This window comes from Triticum dicoccoides, chromosome 3B, assembly GCF_002162155.2.
Source record: "Triticum dicoccoides isolate Atlit2015 ecotype Zavitan chromosome 3B, WEW_v2.0, whole genome shotgun sequence".
In the NCBI taxonomy this organism is placed as follows: Eukaryota; Viridiplantae; Streptophyta; class Magnoliopsida; order Poales; family Poaceae; genus Triticum; species Triticum dicoccoides.
The window spans coordinates 580,516,031-580,526,859 of NC_041385.1; the positions used below are offsets into that span (position 1 = coordinate 580,516,031).

At 53.6% G+C, this 10,829-nt stretch overlaps 1 pseudogene; it reads right to left on the reverse strand.

The window, feature by feature from the left end:
- Positions 1-8,526: 8,526 nt before the first annotated feature.
- LOC119279679 overlaps positions 8,527-10,829 on the reverse strand; it is a 5,328-nt pseudogene continuing 3,025 nt past the window's right edge.

Genomic DNA, 10,829 nt, shown 5'->3' on the forward strand with positions numbered 1-10,829 from the left:
GGCTCACGGGGATCATGCAGGGAGGGTCAGCGAGCTCGGGGAAGCACGAACGGCGGCGAATCGACGGCGACCATCGGCGGCGGTCGAGGACGAAGACGATGGCGTGGAGGCGATGCAGAGCTTCCCGAGGGGCTTGGCTTGGTGGGGAGGAAGAGGGGGTCGCGGCGGAGCTCCTGAGCTCAGCGGAGGGGCGAGGGGTGGCCGGTGGCGGCTGCTATGGCGAACGGCGGCGATGGTGGCGTTCGGACACGATAGAGGGAGAGCGAGGGAGAGGAGGGGAAGAACCGAGGGAGAGTGAGAGAGAGCAGGGGGAGGGCGTGGCGTCGTTCCAGGCCATCCAGACGAGGAGGGGAGGGGCAGGCAGGCAGGCGAGCTGGTGGCGTGGCGCGGTGGCGCGCGCGCGCGCCGGGCACACTCCCCTCCCTCTGTCGAGGACGAAGACGACAGAGGAGGGAGGCGGGCTGGGCCGCCTGCTGGCTGGGCCGGCCAGCTGGCTGGGCCGGACAGGGAGGAGCCCAGGTAAGCTCCTCCTTTTATTTATTTTTGTTTTTCTAATTTCTGACATTTGTTTTGATTTAAATAAAATATTAAATCATTTCATAACCTTATGCCAATTTTTGCAGGAGCTAGATATATTATTCCAGAGCTCCCCAACAGGTGGCATAATTCTTGGACATATATTAATATATATAACTAATATATTTCCAATGCAAATATTTATGCATTAATTCCAAATGCCCAAAATAAATACCTATGAGCTCTTAGAAATATTGGTTTGATTTTTATCTCTGTCCAATATTTTCAGAGAGCAACATGAGCATTTTCTTGGACCCTTTTGGAGAAATTTTTATTTGGGTCATTTTCAAAAAAGATTCTGAGGGTTTCACAATTCCCCATTTCAAAATTAAATGGAATTTTAAACATGATGCACACACTCTGATGCATGACTAGCTAGGGTGTGACATACGGTATCCGGGAGTTACACGATCTCATGGTCTAAGGAAGAGATACTTGACATTGGAAAAGCTCTAGCAAACGAACTACACGATCTTGTGCTATGCTTAGGATTGGGTCTTGTCCATCACATCATTCTCCTAATGATGTGATCCCGTTATCAATGACATCTAATGTCCATAGTCAGGAAACCATGACTATCTGTTGATCAACGAGCTAGTCAACTAGAGGCTCACTAGGGACATATTGTGGTCTATGTATTCACACGTGTATTACGATTTCCGGATAATACAATTATAGCATGAATAAAAGACAATTATCATGAACAAGGAAATATAATAATAATCCTTTTAGTATTGCCTCTAGGGCATATTTCCACACCACCAGCTACATCTTCACACGCAAGGAAGTGCCTCCTTGTCCTTCCTGACAGTTGGGACCCACCGGGTCAAACCGTACTAGGGTTGTCTGTCTGGTCGCAAACATTACATACTGGTCAATCGCTCTCTCTGTAGCGGTGAACCGTGACCGGGTAAGGAGATGCACGTGTCGTAGTAGAGGCGCGTAGCATGTCACACAGTCCCTTATATATATATATGGTGTACACGTACGTACAACCACGCTGCAAAAAGTAAATACGGCTATGTACTTACATACAGGCGGGGTCTCGAACATGTACGCGCATACTTACGGCCAGGGCTAGTGTACATGGAGTGGCAACGGACGGCAGCGACATCGGCAGCTAACCGGTTGGGTCAGAACAGAGGAAACGGCGTCGTGTTCACCGAGAGCCAAGTGACTGGGTCGGAACGCGTCCTGTTCATCGAGAGCGAAGCCACTGGGTCGGAAAGCGTCATGTTCATTAGGAGCCAACCGGCTTGGATGGAACAGCCAGAACGAGGTCTGGCATACCGCAAAACGGCCTTTCGTTCGACCGTGTACGGTCGAAACAGGGACCTGTTCATCGGAAGGGTCTGGTGTACCGCAGAACGGAGGAAACGGCCTTCTGTTAGAGTGCCTACGGTTGAAATTGTGTCCTGTTGATCGGGAGGGGTATGGCGTACCGCGAAACAAAGGAAACAAACTTGTGTTGGAGCGCCTACAGTCGAAACGGGGTTCTGTTTATCGGGAGGGGTGTGGCGTACCACAAAACAAGACTCCGTGGCCTACTGTTCATCCACTATCTACTGCCTCGCTCCAGCCTCCACGGGCTACTGCTCATCCATCGTCAACTTCCTCCACCCTCCACCTGCTACTGTTCATCCACCATCGACTACCTCCTGCCTCCACCAGCTACTGTTCATCCACGGGTTCCTGTTCATCCAGCCTCCACCGGCTGCTGTTCAACCAGCCCTCCACGGGGTCCTGTTCGTCCACGCTGCTGTTCAACCAGCCCTCCACGGGGGTCCTACTCATCCACCCCCAACCGGCTCGATCGGGTGGTGTGTGGCGGCCTCCTCTCGATTAGGGTCCTGTTCATCCAACCCCCACCGGGAACTGTTCATCCAACCCCCAACAACGGTCACTGTTCATCAAGAGGCAGCAGGTTCGATCGATTTTAGTTAGCAGCAGTGGCGAAGGAATCGCTCGGGTTCAGTTAACAGCCAAGGGATTGCTCGCTCGGGTTCAGTAACGTAGCTAGTGCAATCGCTCGGGTTTAGTAAGCGAACGCCTCGTTCGGGTTCAGTTAGAGCCCAACGCCTCGCGCACACACACGCGTACATGTATGAGAGAAACGTGCAATCCCTCCGTGCATCGCTCTGCCCGGACCACCCACCATAACTGGGAACTCCCCGAAATTTTCCTCGCCCTTGCTTCTACCACGGTTTTTTTCGTCATGGATGGCCCAAACAATGTCATGCAGGTGCGTCCCTGGCCCGCCCAGGATGAAAAGCCCATTTTGTCATGATTTTTTGTCATAGAAGTAGGAGCTCACCACATTTATGATGATACGTGGTTTTGTCACAATTATCGTCATAAAAGTGTTATAAGCATGACAGAAAAAAATTCATTCGGACCAAAATATCACGGATGTGTCTTTTTTTTTGTAGTGCAGCAAATCTCTGCACGCTCACCACCTATCAACAGGCAGTTGATGTGGAGCGGCAGAGAGCTTGGGGCTTGCCAGTTCTTGAGCTTGCCGGCAGCGTGGAAGGTTTGTTCCCGGGAAGGTCTGCTTCCTGTAATCTTGGTCTTGATGATCTTTAGTACTTCTAGATGACCTGCCTGGAGGTCTTCTTCACGGTATTATCCATCGTGTCTTGACTGCTTCGGGGTGTCCGCCCTCTGCCATGTTCTTCCCGGCACACGGGCTGCATCTTGCCAGTGCGTGGCAGGGGTATGAACACCCTTTGTTCACTACACCGACATATGGGGGCTATGGTAGAGTGTTATTATCAGGGCCGGCCCTGAGGGGGGCAGAGGGGGCGGCCGCCCCGGCCCCCAAAATCTGGGGGGCCCCCGAGGGTATGCTAGGCCTATGGCCCATACTGACGCGCGCCAGGGAGCAGCAGGCCGGTCTGGCGATCTGCCGATCCCAGCGAGGCAGCGATCAAGTCTATCGATAGCGAGCTATCAGCGGTAGTATTTCCTTTTTTCACGTAAAAAAAGAGCGATCATCAGCCTGGACGGTTCCCTTCCTATTCTGTTCGACTGCATCACGATTCCCAGGTCCCATCCCTAGCTGCTGCTCGCCGACGCCGCCGTACACGCAGGCACTCCCGCCTCGCCGCCCCCTGGTAATTTCCTTCCTAATCTGGTGTTTGCCGCTGATATGATTTCAATCTGGCCCCCTCTGGCATTTGCAAATTTGCTCGACTGTTCTCTTCTCAATCAGAGTTGTTCTCAATCCTCTGCGGAGTGCAGACTCTAGGCGTTGTGCAGTTCCATGTGTATTTGTATACGCAGTTAGGCACACACCCTGAAATTTGACCATCACTCCATCAGGTATTGAGGTATATTCAACAATCGATAGAACAAATTGTTTTGTTTTCAGTATTGTGTGTCTGTTACTATGACGTGCTCCAGTAAGAGGAAATATCTATCGGGCAGCGACAAAAGAAAAAAGAAGATGGAAGTGGAGAATTGATACACACACAACACGGAGGTATTTAAAGATGTATTCGAACTTTTATTGACCGTGCCTGTGATGGTCGCATCGGCCGAAAGAAGCTTTCCAGAGTTAAAGTTATTGAAGAATTATTTGAGGTCAACAATTACTTAAGAGAGGTTAAATGGTTTGGCAACATTATGCATCGAGAAGAAATTATTGGATGAGATTGACATCGACCCCATCATAAGTGACTTTGCATCGACGAATGTTAAAGAAATTTGAATGTAATATGTATAATTATTTCTTACGGGTACTAGTTTTGGATGCATAATTTATATATACAAATATTACAATGACATGCATATTAAGGGCCCCCAATTTTTAGTTCGCCCCGGGCCCCCAAAACCTCAGGACCGGCCCTGGTTATTATCTCATCTTTTTTATCAGGGCAATATAGTCCGTTCAAAGACTCTAGCACCTAGAGTTATTCTTAGCTAAAATCCACCCTGCCAGCCAACGTTAAGAGTAACTCCATCAGTTTCCCTAAATATTTTTTCACAAAACTAGTTTTCTTGGCTTCCCGTAACTTTTAGGGGAAGTTGTCTAAAAATAATTGCTATCAGTTTTCGTAAACTTCTTCCCCTAAAGCTATTTTTACACCATTTTTCATTTAACAAAACTACCAAAATGGCCCAGGGCCCGCTAGTCAGTGACACGCGTGAAGGGCATTGGCGGGCGGCGGCGCGAGGCGCAGAGGCAGTGCAAGGGCCACCGGCGGGCGGGAAGGCGGGTGCATGGTGGCCGCCAGAGAGGGGCGGCGGCCAGGCATGGCGGCACTACGCGGGTGGCGCTGACGGCCGGACGAGGTTCCGGTGGGGCGGCGGCTTTTCGGCGGGTTACGCGCGGAAAGTTTCACGCGGTTACCCTGTATATATGAAGGGAGAAGAGACCTCTTTTACGGGATTCTCTAAGGTCTTATACAATGGAAGGTGATTACTAAAATAAACCGAGTTTTTAACTAGCATTAGTGCTTACCTTTATAAAAGGAATGCGTAAATAAGCGTCTACCATCTACAAACAAGCATACATACTTAAAAAACTGATTTGTTTTTCTAAACACCTCATCTAAGTACCTTGCATTGTATAAGGCCTAAAGATAAAGTCAGTTTAAGCGACCCGTTGTAGTGGTTTTTTGTCGGAGCTTACTACTGTTATGGCTCTAAGAGCAACTCCAATGGGACGACCCATTTCGTCCGCCCGCGTCCACTTGGGTCAGCGCGGACAAAAGTGGCGGCCCAACGCGCCGACCCCAACGGACGCGCATCCGTTTTTCGTCCGCGGGCGACCCATTCCCGGCCCAATTTTTAGTCTGATTTGCATCGGCGCGGACACGAGACGGACGCGCGCGCTCGCGCCTACTCTTCTCCCCGGGCCCGCCGGTCGGTGACAGCCACCACCATTTCCCCCCATTTTCCCCAAAAACACTCCCGCCCGCGCGCGCTCGCTCCCGCCCCAACCATGGACGACGCCATCGACCTCGACCTCGACCTCGACGTCACCGCTGGCCTCGCCTCCCTCGCCTCGTCCGGCGCCATCGCCCCCTCCGGGAAAGGCAAGCCTCGTGCCCCGCGCAAGACCGCCGCCGCGACCAAGCAGAAGAAGGCACTGACGCCCGAACAGCGGGCAAGGGAGTCGGCCAAGAAGAAGGGCCGGAGGCACGCCGCGGACGCGAGGGATGAGGCCGCCGCGCAGGCCACCGCCGCCGCCGCCACACAGCAGGAGTTCACCAATGCCCGCGTCGCGGCGGCAATGAGGGAGGCGCTCTACATGCTAGGGGTAAACCCTAGCCAGCACAGCCTCGTCCAAGCCGCTGTCGCCGCGGCCAGCACTGGCTCGTCGGCGTTTCCTCGGATGGTGCTGCCCGAGTCACCCTGCGCGTCGGCTTGCAACCCGGCCCCCGGCTTCCACGTCTACCCGCAGGCCTCCCGCCTCTCCGGGGAGTGCTCACCCGACGTGAGTGTGGTCGCGCCTTCCACGCCTGCGCCAGCGCCCATCGACCTCAACGCCACCCCGGTGGTTGGTGGCTCGTCGTCCGGCGGCACGAGGAAACGCGCGCGGCAGACGCCGGCCGGCGGGCTCCCAGACGCCCGCAACCTGTTCGAGGGAGTGCCGTCCGCCGTCGATGAGGACTTCATGCAAAACCTCATCTTCGAGGGCGGTGCGCCAGGCGCTGGCTACGATCCCGACGAGACACAAAGTCAGGACGGCCGCGGGACGTTCACGCCGGCCGCTGGCTATGATCCCAACCAGGCGGCCTTCATGCGTGATCTGGTCGGCGTCGACCTGGACGGCTTCCCCCTCGACCACGAGTTCTCGGACGACTACGGGCTAGAGGAAGAGGACGAGTGCCACATCGACGTGGAGCCTTTGTTCGAGGACGAGCTCGCCAACCAAGCCGCCGGTCCTAAGCCCAAGCGCAAGAGCAAGCATACGAAGGCGTACACGGCGGCCGAAGACAAGCTTCTTTGCGAGTGTTGGCGAAACATTGGACAAGACCCGAAGACGGGCGCCGAGCAAAAGCATTCGAACTTTTGGACTCGTGTGCACCGAGAGTTCCATGAGTGCAAGAAGTTTCCACCTTACCAATTTGTGAGCACGCGCGGGTGGGTCTCCATTTCCAAGCGGTGGAGGGTGATCCAACAAGAGTGCAACAAGTTTTGCGCCACCCTTGAGAGCTTCAAGGCCCGCCCCGTGAGCGGCATCCGCATGCAAGACATGGTATGATAGCAAGCAAGCCACCCTCTTTTGTGTCATCAAGATCATCCTTGCTATCACTTGCCCATATGCTTGCATGGAAACATTTTGTAGGCATTTCAAGCTTTGGAGGCATTCAAGGTTCAACACAATTGCAAGTGCTTCAACCTCTCCCATTTCTATCGGGTCATCAAGGACGAAGAGAAGTTCAAAGCACAATATGCCGCACTCAAGGCACGTGGGGGGAAGAAAGCCGTGGAGGATGTTGGGGAGGACGAGCCGGCACGGCCGCGGGGGAAGACCAACTCCAAGAAGGAGGACAAGCGAGATGCGGCCACCAACGCCTTGATCGCAAGCGTGGACGGCATGATGAATAAGAAGGACTCAAGGGAGGAGGAGCGTCGGCGTTTCAAGGCGGAGCAAATGGATGCTTTCATGGAGATCCAAAGGAGGAGGCTTGATCTTGACGCCGAGAAGCAAGCCAAGATGTTCGAGCTCGAGGCGAAGAAGCAAGCCAGGATACTAGAGATCGAGGACGCCAACGCCAAGACCAACGCGAAAGAAGTGGCTCTTGCGAGCATGATGACCGGGGTGGAGATCATGAAGGTGGATCTCAACACCGTGTCGGCAAGGAAGAGGCCGTGGTTCGAGAAGATGCAGGCCGACATGCCCAAGTTCGCCGACGAGTGATCTATGGCGGCGAGGGCCATCTTTTTTTATGCCGGCAGGTGTGCCGGCATGACCACGGGAGCCGAGATGGCGTGCTCGAACTCAAGTCCCACCCTTTTTTGTGTGCTGACATGTGTGCCGGCCGGCTGGCGAGTGCGTCAGCATGAACTGTGGTGATATTTCTGAAGCCAGCATTGTATGTCGGCGCTGGCATGGTGCCGCCATTAGACATGGCCGCTGGCATGATCGGCCGCGGGCCCTTTTTATTTAAAAGTTGAATGCGGGCATGAAATGGGTCGGCGTGTTGGGGGCACTGCCGATCCAAATGCAAAACTGAACGGACGCCGGGCGGGCGACTGACCTAAACGGACAAAAAGCGGATAAATGCGCCGTCCGTTTAGGTCGGCCGTTGGAGTTGCTCCAACTAATCACCAGGGCGGCGGCTTAGCCATTGCCCGACACGAACCATCTGTTGTTCCGTGTATCGGCTTTGCACCACTTCTACAGCAAAGCCATGGATTGCAAAGCAAAGCTGCCGATAAGACGTCGCTGGTCCCAAGTCCTCACCAGCGATCACGGCCCACCCTGTTCGCCGCTGGTATAGCAAAGAGGTAAACCGCAGGTACCCTAACTTGCACAACATGTGACATTTTAGTCCTAAACTTGTAAAAATCAACCCCATCATACCCCAACTTGCACTGCATGTGACGTTTTAGTCTCAGGCCAATGACAAAACGACAAGTGGCAGCCATGTGGCTGGCCCGGTCATCGCACGCAGTTTTGCACAAACCCCCCTGCCGTTAAGCCTAATCAACCCGCAGTATAGCACACCTGAAACCACAGCCCTGTAACCAGACAGCTCCAACACCCATGTGATGCTTTTCTCGATAGCACTACCACATCATTAACCCACCTACAAAACTAATCAGTGTACTCCTTGATCAATAGTTAGTGTCAAAGCCACGACATGATTCACTGCACCACACACACGTCCTTAAGTAGAAAAATGGAGTGATTAAGCCGAGGGTTTAGCTGTTGCTGACAAGTGTAACCTCGACAACTGTCAGAGCAGTAGAGCACAAGACAAGCACTGGCACATGGAAGATTAACAGCACTAAGAAGCGTAACTAACAGTTGATTGTACAACGGTGCACTGGCAGCTAATACTAGTAGTAGTAGTAGGCTAGGTCAATGCATGCATGCGCTAGCTAGGAGTAGTAGTAATTATCAAGGGGTTAACGTTGCGCCCGGCGCCACGAGATGGCCGGAGGAGAGTTTGTATCCAGCCGCCGGTGTTGACTCAGGGAGGCTGCACGTCGACCGGCCCGTCAGAAGAGGTCGACGCGCTTCGTGTCAGCCTTGCGCGACGCCGGCGTCTTGCACGACTGCGATCGGTGCAGCGGCCAGCGGGGCGCTGGGGACGAGGGCGGACGCGATGACCGGAGGAGCGCGAAGTTGAGGTTCTTGAAGAAGGGATGGGCCTTCACGTCGGCGGCGCCGTGGCGGGACCCGAGGCGGGCGGCGGGGTCCTTGGTGAGCAGGCGCGCGATGAGGTCCCACGCCGCGGTGGTGTCGGCGTGGTAGCCGGTGACAGAGGAGGAGGGGAAGGTGAGCGGCGCGCGGACGATGTTGCGGAGCGTGTCCCGTTGGTGGCGCCGGCGAACGCGGAGCGGCCGTGGAGAAGCTCGTAGAGGAACAAGCCGTAGGCCCACCAGTCCACGGCGGCGCCGTGCGCGCCGCCGCCTGCCACCTCCGGGGCCACGTACTCGTGCGTGCCGACGAACGAGCACGACCGCGCAGACACCGGCTCCGCCACGAACCGCGGGGGAGACGCGCGCACCGGCGACGATGCCTCCGCCGCTTGAAACGTATCGGGAAGCAGGACGCGCTGCGCGGCTCCTCCTGTTCCTCCTCCTCGGCGACGGCTGGCTTGAGGTCGCGGTAGACGATGCCTATCATGTGCAGGTACTCGAGCGCCAGGAGCACCTCGGCCGCGTAGAACCGGGCGGAGGAGAGCGGGAAGCGGCGGGAGGGCAATGCGGTGGCGGAGGGAGTGGAGGTCGCCGCCGGGGCAGAACTCCATGACGACGCATGAGAAGCGCGGGGCGGCTTCGAAGTCGGCGAAGAGCGTGGGGAGGAACGGGTGGTCGAGCAGCCGCAGGATGCGCTTCTCGGCGGCCGCGCGCTCCAACTTGTGCTTCTTGGCCACGGCGCGCCGGTCCACCACCTTCGTCGTGTACATGCACGACGGGACCTCCGACGGTGCCGAGGCGGCAGAGGTAGACGGTGCCGATGTCGCCGCCACCGACGCGCCGGACGAGTGATGGCGATGACGCCTGCGTGCTGTCTCGATGAGGCCCTTGTTGTTGAGGTGTGTGTGGGTATCTAGTGTGTGCCGCTCAGCAGGTTTGTGGTGATTTTGGCCCGGTTTTTATTAATTAACTGCGCAACTCTCTTATGCTTAATTAATGGATGAGGCAAAAAAATTACTTCAGACATATGCAGATAAACAAACAGTAGAAAATAGACAAAGCATTTATATTGGATCGACCCAGTGATATTAGTTTTGTGCAAGATTACAAATGCCTTCAAATTTTGTGAAGTTGATCAGCTTATAAGTATTTTATTAGATGATGATTATTTTTCTATTAATTTGGTCTCACAAAGTTTGACTTGAAACAAAACTAATGTGCGAGGTAATTAATATGAAACGTAGGGTGCGTAGCCTCGACTTTTTATTTATTTATTATTGCCTAAAGAAGGTACATCAGCACAGCTCTTTCCAAGGAATAGTCACTCGGAGCACAAGAAATGATCAAAAGCGCTTACAGTTCATGAAGAACCACGCACATATGCATGTGTTCTGCATGCAAATCTGTCTGAATTCAGGTGAGCTGAGCTGCGGGTTGATTAGGCTTAACAGCAAGGGGGGTTTTGCAAAACTGCATGCAACAACCGGGCCAGCCACCTGGCTGCCACTTGTCATTTTGTCATTGGCCTGGGACTAAAACGTCACATGCGCAAGTTGGGGTATGGTGGGGTTGATTTTTACACGTTTGGGACTAAAATGTCACATGTTGTGCAAGTTAGGGTACCTGGAGTGCTTTAACCTTTACTAGCTGAATGTCTGTGCGTTGCCACGAAGCAACAAAACACATAGTTATTAAATAATTGTTTTAATTAAGAATTGTGTGTCGAACATAACAACATGTGATTTGGATTTCTGTAACAATAAATTGATTCTCTCTACGCTTCTCCCTCTTGCTTTTTTCCTTCATAGGCAATTGTCGTGTCTCTTTAACCACTCTCTCCTGACAAAAAGATAAAGCGATATTTTTCTCATTGACATTTCTTTCCCTTCACCTTTTTTTGCCACAGTGTGAGCTCTCTTTTCAAAATC